General features: G+C 41.2%; 1 long non-coding RNA gene across 1 annotated transcript; it reads right to left on the reverse strand.

Moving 5' to 3' along the window:
• Window positions 1-7,604: 7,604 nt before the first annotated feature.
• LOC141568444 (uncharacterized) lies at window positions 7,605-16,790 on the reverse strand. The gene is made up of 3 exons (XR_016021684.1): window positions 16,543-16,790; window positions 13,701-16,270; window positions 7,605-8,693 (listed from the first exon to the last, which is right to left on the reverse strand). It is a non-coding gene; the product is annotated as an uncharacterized LOC141568444 (long non-coding RNA).
• Between the last annotated feature and the right edge of the window lie 29 nt (window positions 16,791-16,819).

Consider the following 16,819-nt stretch of genomic DNA (forward strand, 5'->3'; position numbering starts at 1 on the left):
CCAAGGGATGGTCATGTGAGCCGTGCCTGGCCAGTCAGGCTTCCCTGAACTTCGGGGCCTGGTGGCAGCCGTGGTGGTGCTCATGGGCATTAAGCAGGGGCAGTTGGGATCCTGACAGATGCACAAATGACAGAGTCTTATGTCAAGCTTTTCTCTAAGTGGGTAAGCCAGAAACACATGACTCTGGCTGCTTTCCACATCTTCATCAGCAGCATGAATGAAGCCTGTCCTCCTTAAGAGGAAACAAGCCCCCCAAAGAGAAACACGATTCTGGGGATAGAGAAAGGGAGAGAAAGAATGGATACAAAAACCACTGGCATCCCTACATCAAGCCATAACTGCCATCTACCCACTTCTCAATGTCATGACAATGTTCAATCAAGTTAGTTTGAATTTTTTTCTGTTTCTTTGCATTCAAAGAGTCACAGTAACACTTCAGACTTAAATCTAAAGCTGGTTTCTTATTCCAGCTAGATGCCCAACCTTGTGCAAATCACAAGCGGTCTGCACCACCTTACCCGCAAAGTGATTACATGAACTTGGTACCTACGTATTTGTCTGTTCCAGGATTCTATGACCTAACATATAGTTAAACGAAAATAACTATTTCATACTAGATCTTAGTTTTGCTCAAATACCATTTCTTTTCTAACTATTTCCCTGATTCAAACCCTGTATTATTCCTATATAATGGAATCAAAGAGAAGAGAGTGCAAAACTAAGGCATAACCAGCAGTATTTGGCAAGGTTTCATTCCTGATTTGGTTCTATTTTCATGGGAATATGAACTGTAGATAAGTTACCAAAATAAGTTATTCATTCTCTATGGAAACAACCTAAGTATGTTTCTTTATGTTTATTACTACATAGTTTATGCTAGAACTTGTTATCTAAACTTACAACCATAATAAATTCTACACCAATTAGATTTGATTCAGAAAAGTTTATTAAACACTTATCCCAATGAAAAAATAATTTACATTATCACCCAAACTGGGTCTCTTTGGGTCCCACGCTTAGCGCCTTGCTCTATACATTAAACACTCAATAAATGTTTGTTAAATTAAATTAAAGCAGTTGCTTTTATTGCAGCTCACATGCCCTTCCATGATTAATGAATCATCACTAAGTGAGACATTAATGAGTGTGCTTTGCTCATCAGGAAAAAAAAAAAAAAAAAAAAAAGAAAGAAAGAAAGCGTTCTGTTTTGGAGATAGACGACATTTTACAACAGGGGAAGAGCTGCAACTCCAGGAATTAAATTTGCCATCACTGCTCCTGACAGGTGGCTAGACTCAAAAGAACAGTCCCAGCCACTACCCGTGAGCTGACATAGCTTCAAGTTAATCAAGACTCCATACAATCAGAAGGGACAAAGGAATGGGAGAATCTACCCAGGACAGGTCCAAAGCAGAGACAACTCTGAAGTTTAGAGTTCCCATGGCTGCCATGTTTCTAAACATTCTGCCCATAAATTTCTTCTTCTTTGGTAATCAAAGGACCAGCGCACACAGGGAAGATTGAACAATAAGACTAGGCTGACCTGAATAAAAAGAGAGAAACTAGGGATAGATCCCAAAGTAGGAAAAGAACGTAACCCTGAATCCACACGTGGCATGTGAGGGAACCACAGCAAACCGGGAAATCTAGGCAGTCAGATTTCAGATGGCAGGACGATCGGGCAGGACAATCGGGCAGGGAGCCGCTGCTCTTGAAGTTAGAACGTGGTTGTCAGAGGGAAGCAGCTACTTGTGATAAGAGGTCTGTATATGCAAGCGAACAGCAAAGGATGCAAAGGCACCCAGGAGCCTGGTCTGAGGTAAAATTGGGTAAGATCAGGGAGAAGAATGCGTTACGGAGAAATTAGGGACAAAGGGAAAGGTCACAGTTGTAGCGAAAGGCTTGACAACACCACTGATTGCAACTGGGGCACAAGCAAGACGCCAGGCCTCACACATGGTGGCTTGGTGCCGGGTCAGCAAGCTGCAGTCCCAGGGCACACCAATCTTTCTCAACTATGAACAGATCAGGTCTTGGGCCTGGGCCAGAGAACAAATGATCGAGGTAACGTACGCCAAGTGTCTAACAGAGAGGAAACATTTCCCTGGTGCCATGTCCTCTTTTTCTTTGTTCAATTATTTTATTTAGGGGCCGGATGAGGGGGGAAAAATCACACCACTAGAACCCCCAGTATGCCTTCTGCGACATATAGCTGGTCCCATCAACATCTGACCACTCGGATTTTTAGCGAGCATTGCCATGATTTGTTTTGCTGTCACCGACAGTCCCATGCTCTTCTGAAACATTATGTGCTGTGAATAGACAATAAATACAGAATTAGTGGCCTTGGGAAAGGATAAGTAGCGTGACCAAAAGGAAGAAATAAGCAAGGGAAGCTGGACTTCAGAATCCTGGAAAAGGCGCTCGAGGGCCCTCTCAGAAGACTGAAGTGGTGCCACGTGGAGGAAACTGCCTAGAGGTCGCTGAGTGTTGTCACTGGAGACCGGAGACTGTGGGTTTCATTCAGAACGACTCGATTTACAGCACGTCGTAAAGAAAGTAAAAGAACTGGCCAGAAATTTCTATCAGTGTCTCCTTCATCATTTCTCTATTCCAAAATCACTTGTGCACTGATCTCCTACTCGTCGGCCCTTTGGGATCTGATAAAATACAGGGCTCAGTAATTTCCTCTACAAGACTATCTTTACTTGCTATTAGTGACCAACAAACAGGGGTTGTGGCATTTTTTGGCCAAGGGACATATATGGGGGAAGGGTATAGTTTTCAGATCTGACATTGACTCACACTGACATTACAATATAATGACAGTTAAACATAATTCTAAAAAAATAGGGAGAAGAGTGATTTACTGAAACAAATTCCTCATACCCTTGTCAATTAATTCTAATCTCACAAGTTTGTCTTTAGGCACAAAGTTATATTCACCCACAGCAACTTTCACAACAGTCATGGACTTTTTTTACTATTCGAAAATTTAAAAAGCCATGTAAACTCTTTTTTCTTTAATGATACTGGGATTTACGTATCCTTTACAATAAGATACAGTCATCATAATATTTTTAAAGGTTATTATCTTCATTCTTCCCTGATTAGGACATGACACTGTCATGAGCAGTTGATTTGGTTAAAATTATTATGACCTATGTTAATTTTATGATTCTCAACTCTAAAACTGATGCAGATATTTTAAATCCACCGGTAAGGAAAAAAAAAAAAAATACAGACTTGATATGGGATGAAAGAAAACTTGTTAAAGTTTACATCAAAATAACTGCTACAAAGAAGCGATGCACACATTTCATGCAGGACATTGTAACAATTAGTGTTTAATCCTGCCAACCAGTTATTTTCTCCACTTAGGATTTTAGGTTTTACAGTGTAATCATCAGGCCAGTAATAGCTAATCAGGGCATAAAATAAAGTTAAAATGTTTTACCAGCCATATAAACATTTGTGCTTCTAGATTTTTCACTAGTTGAAAGCAACATGATAGGCTGTTAGGTAGCTGAATATAGAGTATATTGGAATTGCACCATGTGCTATTTCAAAGAAACATCTGACTTAGCTAGGAACATGCTTTTGATTTATTAGTTGACTTCTGTGCAGACATATGTGATTTCTTGATTCTTTTATTCGTGTCACACTTTTGATGCAATCAACCCTCATGTTCTCTTCTCCTTTTCTTCAATTCCTGGGAGAAAATATAATCAATCACCGAGGAAGTGCAGTAGGGTAACAGCCCTTTTTCTAATACAATTTTCCTTTTTTATCCCGCTGTTTTAAAAAATATATTTTTGAAAGAGAAAATAAATGAGGTGATTTAGTGGTGATCTTCCTCTCTGCACATTCTCAAGTTTGGACTGCCTTGGTTTGTCAATTTTGATACTGGAAATTGATGGAAAATGATAAAATTCCTCTTACTTTTATATGAATTTGTTCCTAAAAAATTAGTTCTAGTTTGTCATATCGTCCAGTACAAGAATGCCAAAATAAAAATGGGGGTTGAGAGACCAGACAGGCAATTGGTAGACGCTTCAGATGCAAGTGGCAAGCCCAATACTAAAGGTGAAAAAAAAATTATTATGAGTTAATTCTTATTGAATACATACTGCACCCTGATGAGTATTATGCATTTTACCTGGATTATCACAGGTAATTTCCCAACAATACATAATTCAAATATTGGCCTTAGTCCCATTTTGCAGTTCAGATAACTGAGTCTCAGGACTGACGTCGCTGTCCAAAATCACACAGGACTGACGTCGCTGTCCAAAGTCACAGAGCTGTGCTTCAAACATGGGTCCCCTGGCTTCCTGGCTTACCACACGAAGCTGTTCTCTCTCTCTCTTTCTCTCTCTCTCTCCTATCAGCCAGCACTTTCCTGATGGCTTTGGTAAATGGTCTGCCAACTCTGCCCGCTTGTGAGACATAATCTCATGGAGGGTTTTCTGGCCCTACATAATATAACCACTCCAACAAGCCCACTTCTCTCAAGCATTTTGCTTTCTCTTCCTCTCCCATCTGCCTGGCCAACTCAGGCATTCTAACTCACTGGGAGTTGGCCATTGTTTTTCTAGGTTATCTAGGAACCACCACAATAGTACATGTGCCCTACACCTAGAGTCTTGGCTGGGATGTTAATCCTTATTCCCTAAGAAGGTGCCTCCAAATTAATCAACCTTTGCTTCATCTGGCCCCTGGACCGAGCACTCTTAAAAAGCCAACCCCTACTCACTGGCCCAGCATCCAGGAAGGTGATGAGGGCTGAACCTGAGCAAAGCACCAGATCCTATGGGGAGGGCCTTCTGTAGCATCTTCCAGCACCGCTGAAGTGCCAGCCTTTCCTACCAAAATAAGTGTGGCCGCCCTAGAGGGGTATGGAGCCCACATCCTCAGGGACACCCGGAGAGCCCTGGCCCACTTCTCGGGATCCCGAGTTTTCCCCACTAGGGCTCTGGCCTCCCCACTAGACCTGCCTTAGCTACAATTCTCAGTTGGTTCCTCTCTCTGCCATTTGACTGCACTGCCCTTTAAATGTGCCCAAACCACCCAAGCTCTCTAGTTTCGCACTTAGCCACCAACCACGTGTTAATGGCTGGCAGTCTTTTGTTAACCTTCTGCAGGGCCTCGTTTCAATCCAGCGGTACCCAGTCAACTCCACTGTCTTCGTAAGCATGGGTGCCCTGTGTTAACCCCCTGTGACCCACACCTAATCCTCCCAGGCCCATCCCTTATATCTTTAGCCTGATGTTTAGGATGTTTGGGGTTAACTGGAAAAATGATTTCAATCCTGTCCAGCTTCTATCTCATCTCACAGCTGAAAGCAGGGCCAGTTTCAGAGGTGTGTGACTCCAATGGGCTCTGTTATAGCCATCAAGAAAGTCTCAGTAATTGCATACTTGAACTTGGGTTTTGCAAGTGAAGTCCATGGGACAATGGAACATACACACGAGCAGAGGAGACACAAGCATTCAGTCGGTTGTGTTCCCTACTTCCCAATTCACATGGCACACTTGTGATGCCCATGAGTACGGGGACCCCCAATAAGTGAAGGCTCAGAGAGACTCCAATCAAGGATGTAGTTAGTGTGTTACATTTATAACTGAGTAAGCAAGGAACCAAGGGCCCCCAGAGGCCATGCTTTCTGTTTGAACTGGAATTGCTTCAAACACAGAAAGAAAACAACGTTGTTCTAGAAACATGACAGCAAAGGCAGTTTATAATATCCTTTCATACTCATGTTAGTGCCCTGTATTAGTAAACCACTTTACACTGAAAATCATGACATAGAAGGAAAGGAAAAAATAGGACAATCCACATTTCCTTTTTCTTTCAATCTTTCCTTAATCATCCAGAGGAAGCCAGAGATAGAAAGTGTTGGTAAATGTGTCAAAAGTGAAAAAAAAAAATCAGTTGAGTTAATTTTTTGCAGAGTTTCCACTGTTTGGGTAAGAAAAAAATACACACACACACACACACACACACACTCAGGTACAAGCTACAAAGAAGCTTCATGCAATTTTGGTGAATACACATGCAAGTTAAATGCTCTCATGTTTGCATTTAAAATAGACATTGCGCAAAACAAAGGTGAGTGGAAAAATTCATGCTAACAATTTAAACTTTTAATTGTTCTTTACTTAGAACATCAAATGGCAACTTTAGAATATCATGACGAGAGAGACTGTGAAGGGAAGGAGTCGGCTTTATATTCTAGCACCTTCGATGATACTTTTTCCTGTCTTTGGAACAAGAGGCCCCACATTTTCATTTTGGACTGAGCTCTGCAAATTATGTAGCCGGCCCTGGCCGCAAGCTAGTTATTTGACTTCTTCCCATCTCACTCATTTATTATTGAACGATTAAGTAAAACCCAGGTTTTGGCTCCAGGCCTGAAAAGGAGGGGAGCTGAAGTGCAAAAGGAAGCATGTTGTGATTATTAAGAGGCCCAATGCCAGAGTCAGGGGGCCTGAGTGCAAATTCTGACCTGTCGCCTTCACCATCTGAGGGAATTTATGTAATTTCTCCGTGTCCCATCTTCTTCATCTGTGAAAATGACATTGTGGTCATAACAATGCCCATTACACGGAGTTGTGAATATCCAGTGAGGTAATATAAACACTTAGAATAGTGTCTGGCATGTAGCTGGTATTATATAAACATTAGCCGTTAATATTATTTCACAAAATAGAGGGAAGTAGCCTAACCTTAATTGGAAATATGAGCCACCTATACTTTATGACAAATAAGTACTTTATTATAAAGTAGCATTCTTTTCAAAAATTATATATGACACTTAGAAATATTTGTCTTCACTAAGCACTACTTAAACATACAGGGATATGGTAAAAGATCTGGATAGGGGAGCAGGAATCCATTGTGATTATCCCATAATGCATTTGGTGTTCATCTTAAGCCTATGAGTGACATGTCAGGCACTGCTTCAGGTGCTCAGCCCGTAGATAGTCAGAGTTCATTATTGCTGCACTGTGTTAGAGCTACAGTGACCTGGGAACATGGAGAAATTGGTAAAATTTTACTTCCTAAATTAAATGTTAATTTGGTAATTCACTAACCACCCAGAAAACAATACCTCACAACAAAGCTGGCTGAAACAAACTTGCCTTAATGTATCCTAGAGACTCCCCAATGTTTGGACGTTCCGGCACTCACAGATCATACATTCTATTGAAGTAACACAACTTGGAAGGTTCAATACTACAGAGAATAGAGCCTGAACTTAGAACTGGGAAGTAATGTTCGTAATTGTAAAGACCTAAGTTCTCATTTCTCTAAACAGCTATGAAACACTCCCATGTTCCAAATCCCTTTGGAAGTATGTGAATGTACGAAGGAAGGAAGTGCCCAGCCTCAATAATTAAAAATACCACTACAACGTTTATCTTTAAAGAGAGCTTTGCACACTGGGAAAAGAAAGATTTCAACCTGCTTCTGAGTAGAATAATCTTTAATTCAACAAAGCACTCACAAAATAATTGTTTTAGAAAACCAACGCATACAATTTCCCTTTTAGGATAATTCCAGTCTCCGGCGAAATGGCCTGGGCATTTTGGTTCTTTCACTCCTGTTCATATTATTTCTTCATGGCTTTTCTACTCTGGTAGCATACAAGCTACTACACGGTAAGCACATTCTCATAAGTGTTTATATCCTTCCAAAGTGACTAGCCTAGTGTCACGTAGGCTGTAAAAATCTCGTTTCATTGATGGCCACGGCTCAGTAGGGTTTTCTAACAAGCATAACTTTTAACTGATAGCATTTGGAAGGAGCAAATACAGAAATCATCCATTTTATACCGTCTGTCTGTCATAATGGCTAAAAAGAACACTTTGAAGTTATTAAATCTCTGCAAGTTGAATAGTATAAAACAAAGCACTTAGAGATCGTAGAGCAATCGCAAACGTGTTGTATTCTCAGGGTTACTTTTCTTCTCAGACGTTTTGGAATCACAGTGGATTCAACCTGTGCTCCTCCAAGTCTGGATAAGGTCAAACCTAGTGAAGCAGCTGCGTTACCTTCTGACATCCCTTCATTTTGGTGTCTGAGTCTAATCCAAAGTGTCTACAGTCATGTGGCAACTTACTCTTAAAATTGTGTAACTTTAGAACCAGAAAACTTCTCACAATTTATCTGCCATATGCTTCGTCTCCCACGAGGGACTGAGGGCTTCGGGAGTCCCATCATTTGCCCATGAGCACGTATTTCCATGGGCGTGGTGGACACAAGCAACCAGGTCTCTGACGTCCAGCCCCATTCTTCTAACTCCACAGCTTCACCTTACTCCAACTGTCAGGGGATGGCTGCGACCCAGAGGTAACCAGGAGCAATGTTTAGTTTCCAGATCCTTCTACAATGAGTCACCGGAGGGACAATACACGAATTCAGAAACTCGAGAAGAATCGGGACTTCTGGATGCTTTCCAGACTGTGTAGAAATCATGTGCAAACAGTGTACTTATATAAATCTTCACTCTACACCCCACATTCTGAGGGATGCAAGAATATTGACTGTGGACCAGTCCTGTGCCCCTGATGCAATAAGCATCCAGATAGCTCTCATTCAGAATACCTTGTCATGGTTTCAAAGGCATCTTTTTGAAGAAAGTTCCTCCCTCTGAGAGTCACTGGAGTCCTCCAGGGTGGAGTTGTGGGCTGGGGATGAAGCTAAGCAAGGGATTCCGAGGTTCTCAGGTCAATGATGTCAGGTTAAATTATTGCCATGTATTTTTTCTCTTTTCCTCACTGACTTCCTCTGTTACAGCAGTAAGATATACCGTAGAGTACAAATACTTGAATACATTCAGAAAAAGGAGCTATTTTATAAAGAAATGACTTCCAGCTTATTCCTCGAGGGCTGATTCAGAATCTGTCTGCCTGCACGGTGCAGGGAGTATCTACCCTCTCCTAAATTATGAGATCAAAATAACACGAGGAGCCAGATTGGGGGTAGGCTAAGAATTTAGGACTTAGCCTCTCTTATGGATGCAATTATATTATTGCAGAAAACCTGCAGACCTAGGAAAGAAGGCTTCAAAAATACATGCAGACAGCATAGAGGCCCATAAATTTAAGCGTGGAATTGGGTTAACTCCAGGCATACAAAAGCAGCCTTCAGGATCCTAATGCATTAATACAAAAGGGTTCTTAGAGGACATGGCCAAAAGGTGACAGATTAAGAAACTGAGGCTCATGACAGTTAAGAGACTTTCCAAAAGTCACACAACTATCAGAGACAAAGTGATGCCTCTGTATATATTTCAAATGTGCAATCGCCTGCCTAACGCTGCTGTGAAACAGAAGTTAGTCCCTAAAAGTAAGAATCAAAAGGTACCCTATGGACTGGAGAGTTTTGAGGCATGTTGAGGATGGAGAGAGACTACGGGAAAAGAGGTTACATATTTTCCTTTTGTCATTAGGCAGTGAGCTCTCCATTCCTCTATGGCCACTGCTTTTGGCGAGGTCTGAGCTGTGGAAACGTTTTTCCTGGATTCATCTGTTCCCTGGAAAGGAAACTCAATCTGGCTTAAGAGAAAAAGTTCCTCTCCAAGTAATGATAAATTGTCTAAATTGAAAGCTCACACCATAAACAAATTTGAGCAGTTCAGACATCTTGCAAAATTAAATTTCCATCTAGTGAATTTGAATGCTGGTTTGAGAAAAAAGAGAGGATACTATTTTAAGCCCTGCTTCATATGACTTCTTTCCATGGGACTGTTTTGAAGGTCCACTCCCAGGTAACTGAAAACACAATCATAATGATTTTTTTCTTTATTTCTATGTGCTCTATTTTTAGTGAAATACTTAGTGGGCTTTGAATGTGACCACAAATAGCATTGTTTTTAGAAGGAAATGAAAAGGCCTGCAAATTTAGATATTCATGTAGTTTTACTGAAACTAACTATAAACTGAACACATCTTTGAATGTTAAGAAATTTAACCACACCAAGTGTTTTGTGTGCATTCCTATCTCATAATAATCTAAAATTATATATATATATATATATATATATATATATATATATATATATATATATATATATATAATGATCTGGTATGTGCCTCATATCTAGTGAGCATTCAATAAACGTAAGCTGTTACCAATATTCTACTTTTATTATCATCATCATCATGATTTGTAGTGGAAAGAGCTTTTGCTACGAGCTAGGAGATCTACAAAGTTGCCTGACATTTCAAGGCTCATTTCCTTATCTCTATACTAAAATAGTATTAGTACCTTAGTATTAATTATCTATTGCTCAATAACAAAATACTCCAAAACTGCGTGGCTTGAAAAAACATTTATCATCCCATAAGTTCTCTGGCTTAGGATTTCTCACAAGGCTTCAGTCAGGGTGGCCACTGGGGCAGCCATCATCTCAAGGGCCCCTTAGAGAAAAGTCACCCCCAAGTTCATGCTCTGGTTGTTGGCAGGACTCCGTTCCTCACAAGCTGTGAGACTGAGGTCCTTCATTCCTTTCGGGCTGCTGGCTGGCAGCCACCCTCAGTTCCTTGCCATAAGTGGCCTCTCTACGGGGCAATATACCCCACTGGCACTGGCTTCATCAAAACAAGCTCGTAAAAGGGAAGCAGGCATAGTGTGAGCAAGAGGGAAGGCACGGTCTTCTGGAAGTTGGCCCCAGAAGTGATAACCTATCACTCCTGTCCTACTCTATTCCCTGGGAGAGTCTAGATCCAGCCCACATTCAAAGGGACAAAGTTATACAAGGGCCTGAAGGCTACATGGTAGGGAACACAAATGGACATCTTTAGGCTGCCTACCACCCCTAAAGTTATTGGAGACATTAAATGGGAATAATGTACTACTATCTGAAATTCCCTGTGGCGTGCTCAGCCTATAGCAGATACCCTCCCCTCTGACCAGAATCACAGTCCTTGAAAACAAGGCCACTCAGCACTCTGCTAAGCACATCTGGCTCTCACCAACCACTCGAGGAATAGATGGTAAGTGACACTGACATAACTATTCACAGTTTCGGTAATATCGCCTCCATTTTCAGAAAGTACCACCTATGTCCCTTTCAGCAGTGATCCATGTACGGTACACAAGTGTGGGAGGCAGAATAATGGTCCCCCAAAGACGCACCCCTAAAGCCTGTCAATAAATTACATGGCAAAATGGACTTTGCAGATGGAATTAAGTTAAGGATCTTGAGATGGGAGATGGACCTCAATTATCCAGGGGGACCTAATCTATCACAGGAATCCTTAACAGTTGAGAGCCTTCCTCGTCTGTCATCAGAGAAAGAGACATAACTGCAAAATTGTTAGAGAGACACAAGATAGCTGGTTTTGAAGATGGAGGAAGGAGGCCATGAGCCGAGGAATGCGGATGCCTCCTAGAGGCTGGAAGGGACAAGAAAACAGATTCTACCCTAGTTTCCAGAAAGGAATGCAGTCCTGCCGACCACATGATCTTAGCCTAGTGAGATCAGTGTTAGGCTTCGGACACACAGAGCTGTAAGATAATACATTTCTGTTGTTTTCACTGTAAATGTGTGGTAACTTGTTACATTATAGCAGATCACAGGAAAATAATGTAAAGAGAAAATAGGTTAGGTTACTAATGAAAGGGACCCTACACAAGTACTCGCTAAATGTTTAATGAATATTTATAGTCATTCTATTGTATAAGGTAAGATATTAAAAAATAATTGAAAGTTAAAAATCTCTAATTAAACATTATCATAATCACAAAACACGGGGCAATTTCTTTTCACTGTGTTATAAGGTTACATTAGCTGTCACCAAAAGCAAGAGAACATAAACCATGGTGTTTTTACTTAAGAAACACAGAATAGTGACCATGAGGTAGAAACCACTGTAGACACTTCATAAACGTGAACTCATTTGGATCTATTAGCCCTAAGACACAGTTCCTGTTACCACTCCTGTTTTAAGGACAAAGAACACACACAGGGTCCATTAGCTGGCCCAGGAGACACAGGTGGTAAGTGGCAGAGCAGAATTCAAAGCCAACTGCTCTGGCTCCAGAAACCATGCTTCTAACCACCAGTTAGGCGTCTTCTAAAGTCATAACCTTACACAGTCCCATTCAGTTACTTTAGATACTTCTTTAGACTTAAGCAGAATTTTTTCAATTGTATGTATTCTGGGTTATTTTTCCCTATTCATTCATTCATTCATTCATTCATTCATTCATTCATTCATTCATTCATTCAACAATGACTACTAAGAACCTGCCTTGGGCACAGAGGAAAGGAGAAATGAATAAAATGAGGAGCCTCCCCTTAATAGAATTCACAGTTGAGTGACAAGAGACCGACATGTAAACAGATAATGACAAAATGATATCACTAATTCTTCCAAGCAAAACCACCTTGCATTCCCTATTAACGAGTTCATGATTTAGAAGGAAAGACAAATGCTTAAATAAAACAACCGTGATAGCTTTAATGCTCCAGTAGAAGCAGGTAAGGAGCTACGAGGCGTATAAAAAGGAATAATTATCTGCAGGAACTGGGGGGGTGGGGGTGGCATTGAAGGGTTTGAAGGACAGTAACAGTACCACGAGGACTTCTGTACCGCAGGAAGATCATGAGGGTGCAGAGATAATGAGGGTTCAGCAACGATTCTTAGAACAGAAGAAGAGGTGTGGAGTTGTATGAGGGTATTAGAGCCAGGGACCCAGGATATGCCCTGGACCTCTCCTCTCAGCCACACATGGGCCTCTCTCAAGGAATAGTAATACCAGAAGAGAAGAAAGAGAAGTTAACAATGATGGTTGTGTATTAGGCAGAGGAATAGTGGGGGGGTGGGGGGCTTTGCATCCTTATGCCCTTCCAAGGAACTCAGACAGTAACCTGGGGCAACCAGAGTCTGGACAATGTGTTTTAAGTGCACGGGCAGATAACACTAGAAAGTAGCACTGCTAGAAAGATGGAGGAGTGGGGAGAAATCAGAGGCTGAGAAAGGAGACAGCATTGTAGTGTATTCAAAGGCAAAAAATTAGTTTTTATTTCATAAGGAGACTGGATTTACCTAAAGGAAAGATTTATTTTTAACAATAAACTACTGCTTTTAAAAGTCGAATTGTCACCAATACGTATCGCTAGCAGTAGTTTACTATGTGCAGACACTGTTCTAAGTACTTGACATATAGTGGCTTGTTTAATCCCCAAGTGTTATTTTTCATTCAGTCCATTGCTAATTTAGACTCAGAGAGGTAAGGTCACTTGTCCAAGGTCAGCCCGGAACTGGTAAAGATAGACTTTAAATCCAGATACTGTGATGCTAGATCCTGCGCTCAGAGTCACTGTGTCACCAAAGCATGTTGAGTAAATAAATCCACACATTCAGAAAGTTTTACCATGTCATGGTTCAGAGCACACACGGACTCTGCAACCAGACTGTGTAGGTTTGAATCCTGATTCCTCCACTCAGTGGCTATGAGAAGTTGGGCCAGCTACTTCCCCACTCAGCATGTTTCCCTGCCTCTAAGGGGGGTAATAAGTGCTTGTCTCCTAGGGCATTTGCAAGGACTAAATGAGTAAATGCAGACAACGGATTTATAATAGCACTTGGAACACACTACACATCCACTAAAATATATATGTTATTGTCAACATTATTCTATCTAAAGTACCGAGAATACTGGTGATAAAGGCTGGATACACCTACCGCGTGGCCCCAGTTGTGATCTGTGGCAGGCAGATCCCTGAAAAGACCCACGTCCTAATCCCAGGAACCTGTGAACAGGATACCTCATCCACGCAAAAGGGATTTAGTAGATGTGATTAAGGTTATGGACCTTGAGAGCTAGAGGTTATCCTGGATTACTTAGGTCGGCTCCGCTTATTCAGATTCTTAGAAGATGGCACTTGAAGAGGTAAAGAAACAACAGGACAGGTAAGAGAAATCAGAAGGATGAGAGAGTCTCAACTCACCACTGCTGGCTTTGAATATTGAGAAAAAGGGCCACAAGCCAAGGAATGTGGATGGCTTCTAGAAGCTGGGACATCCCTCAGCTGACAGCTGGCAAGGACCCAGGGACGTCAATACTGCTACAGCAAGGAACTGAATTCTAGCTACAACCTGAATGAGCAGAAAAAGAGATTCTTCCCTGGACCCTGTAGAAAGAGCACAGACCTGAAGACAATTTGATTTTAGCCCAGTGACACCTGACGTGCACTTCTGACTACAGCATTGTAAGATAATCCATTGGTGGTGTTTTGAGAAGGTAACTTTATGGCAATTTGCTATATCAGCAATAGTAAACTAATGTAAGGTCTGTTCAATGTTTTCCTAAAAGACTCAAATATATTGATTTAAGAACTATGTAATATGCTAAAATAAATTTAACTTTTTAAGTCAGCAATTTTAAACTATGTTAGCGGCATAAATCAATGTCTCCTTTACATATCTATTATTAAGTTGCTGAGGACCTAAAAGTCACTGAAGGGCTGAAAGGGGGTATTATAAATAAGATGCTATTATAATGTTTCATCTTTTTTCTATTTAAAGGTAAAGAAACATTCTAATTTAAATTTTTTGGTCTTTAGGGTCTCATAATGAATGCATGAATGAAGTATACTTTGATTTTTTTTTTTACTAATATTTTCAAGCCCACAGCCAAATCCTAGTAAGACTCTTTCGTAACATGTCCGCAGGAAATATAAACTGTTTTAGGTTTAAAATATAAACCTGTTTTAGGTTTAAAACAGGTAACTTGTTGAATTTACAGAGGCACAGCAGTTGCTCAAAAGCAAAATACACTATTGCTTGGTCATTATCTACTTTTTCACTGTATCCAAATTGATACTCATTAGCACCGAGAGAGTAAAGGCCACGTATGTGCTGTTCACCTTTATATCAACACTGCCTGGCCCCTCGCAGGCTTTTGTTAAATAAAGGAATGAAAAATAAAAATAAAGCAAGTATGAAAAACTGGAAACAAAGCTCCTCTGAAACCTCGGCTTACTGGTTCACTGGAAATCTAAAAAGGTGTATTTAGAGATTAAATGATACAAGCCAGAACTTAAACATTCTTCAACAGAAGTCTTAAATGTTCTACACGTTTCATGGTATTCTGCATCAGATTCATTAAACATAATTCAGATTTCTTGATAGCTTGGTATCTTTATTAGTATCAACAGATATTGTGATGCTCCTGTGACATGAATAAGGCCCCATACACTAGAACTTGCTTTCTGAAAATATCAGTCTTTTTTTTTTCTTCTTTCGGTCCTTTTTTTCCCCCTTTCATAAAAATTACATGAAGCACCGTACACCTGAGGGCCTATCTAAGCTGTGCAACATGGCCACCTTCCTTCACAATTGCTATGTGAAAGACCCTAGAAGGTAAGCAATTATAGTCAACGACAGATTGCACATCAGACACTGTCCCATAAGATTGTAATGGACCTAAAAACTCCTATGGCCTCATGACAGTCACAGCTGCCGTGAGGTCTGAGGTCATAGTGCAACATATTACCCGCGTTTTGTGTAAACAAACCTACTGCACTGTCGTGTAAAAGTTAGCCCCTACAATTATGTCCAGTACATAATACTTGATAATAGCAAACGACCATAGTACTGGTTTATGTATTTCCTATATTCTTTTATCATTAGAATGCACTCTTTCTACTTATAAAAAAATCTGCTATAAGACAGCCTGCCACGTTACACTGGCAGCAGCCTCACACTTATGTTCACTGTGTCTGATTGTGTCGTTTTCTCTTGTACTTGATGTCATCTCGTGTTGTTTTGTAGAGTAACGTGCTGTGCAGGCTTGTGGCCCAGGGGCAATAGACTGTAACACACAACCTACGTGTGCAATAGGCTGAATCACGTAGGTCTGTGTAGGTGCTCTGTGATGTTCCCACGATGATGAAATCACCTAACGACGCGTTTCTCAGAATGTTTCCCGTCGTTAAGTGGAACATGACTGTACCTAGAAGGTAACCTAGACAGTCTAGAGGCTGAGATTCTTACCCTCTGGGACAGCCCTGCCCAACAGAACTATAATGCGAGCCACACGTGATTTTAAATTCTCCAAAACATTCTCAATTCAATGCGTCACCAGTATAAACGTTTATTCTTTTCACACTGGATCTTACAAAGCTTGTAGCTCCTATGCGATCGCATTTGTCCTGTTGGTTCAGGTGGTGCCAAGGCCTTTCTTTCACTGGTTCAAGGAACCATATCATCCTCTTCCTCCTTTAGGCCTGTTTTGTCCAAGATCTCTTTAACTTGAGGAAAACAAAATTCCAGGTGTAAGTGATATTAAGTTGTATATTTTTAATGTAAAACAAAATTTGAACAGTATTAGTTTGTTAATGTCTATCTTGCCCATGTTTCATAGTCTAACAACTGTTCCACAATTTTTAAAAACAAAAGGCTTTCTTGTAACACTGCTTATCCTCACAATACAGCCGTCGTGGGTCTCAGTGAGACGAGAGTGGGGGTGAGCCAACAGCTAAAACGATCTGAAGACCTACTACGTGCGGGCAGCTTTACCTACCTGACTTCATTCCCATCTTACAACAAACCGGCCAGGCAGACATTGCCATCCACACTACAGAATGGGAAGGCAAAGGCGATCCAAGCGCCGGCTGCAGACACACTGCCTGCTGAACGCTCCAGAAGGACCTTCCCCCGGGCCCCAGCCCTAGAACGCCTGCCTCAGTTTCCTAGGGGTGGCCGACCCAGCTGTCCTTTTCTAAGAGCTCGGATGTGAGTCAGACACACCCCGCTGCCCGAGGCCCACTGCCTGGATGGTGCGAGCGCGTCCCGCAGGG

Source organism: Rhinolophus sinicus, chromosome 7, assembly GCF_057876585.1.
Source record: "Rhinolophus sinicus isolate RSI-liver-muscle chromosome 7, RSI-T2T, whole genome shotgun sequence".
NCBI lineage: Eukaryota > Metazoa > Chordata > Mammalia > Chiroptera > Rhinolophidae > Rhinolophus > Rhinolophus sinicus.